The following is a 478-nucleotide window of genomic DNA, read 5'->3' on the forward strand; positions in this document are numbered from 1 at the left end:
AAAAGGAGTTTGAACTACAAAAGGTTAGTATTTAAACTCATTAAGTTTTAATACTTATGAACATGCTAGTTATTTACTATAATTGATGTTCTAAGAGTGCCTAAGATCCAAATTGCTTCCGCATGTGTTATATAAACTCCATCAATTGGTATCAGAGCAAGTTTTAGGCACTTTATTTACATTAATTTGAGCATGGTGGGTACTATTTCATGAATGAAATTTTGTGGTTGCTAAAGTCGATGTTTTTTGTTTTGGAATTTTTTTAAGCTTCCATTTAATACAATTATTGTAAAAAGCCTAATGTGTATGGGCTTTAATAAGTGAAGAAAGGTCTGTAATTTTTATGGAGTCATTACAGTCCATTTTAGGTTGTAATTGATCGAAAATGGAAGAGATAGCAAGCCGAACCGAAGAAGAAGATGGAAGAGGCGGTTCAGGTGTTTTTTTTTCTTGCTGTTGGGGTCCGGTTCAACATTTC

The sequence above is a fragment of the Cucurbita pepo genome, chromosome LG07 (genome assembly GCF_002806865.2).
Source record: "Cucurbita pepo subsp. pepo cultivar mu-cu-16 chromosome LG07, ASM280686v2, whole genome shotgun sequence".
NCBI lineage: Eukaryota > Viridiplantae > Streptophyta > Magnoliopsida > Cucurbitales > Cucurbitaceae > Cucurbita > Cucurbita pepo.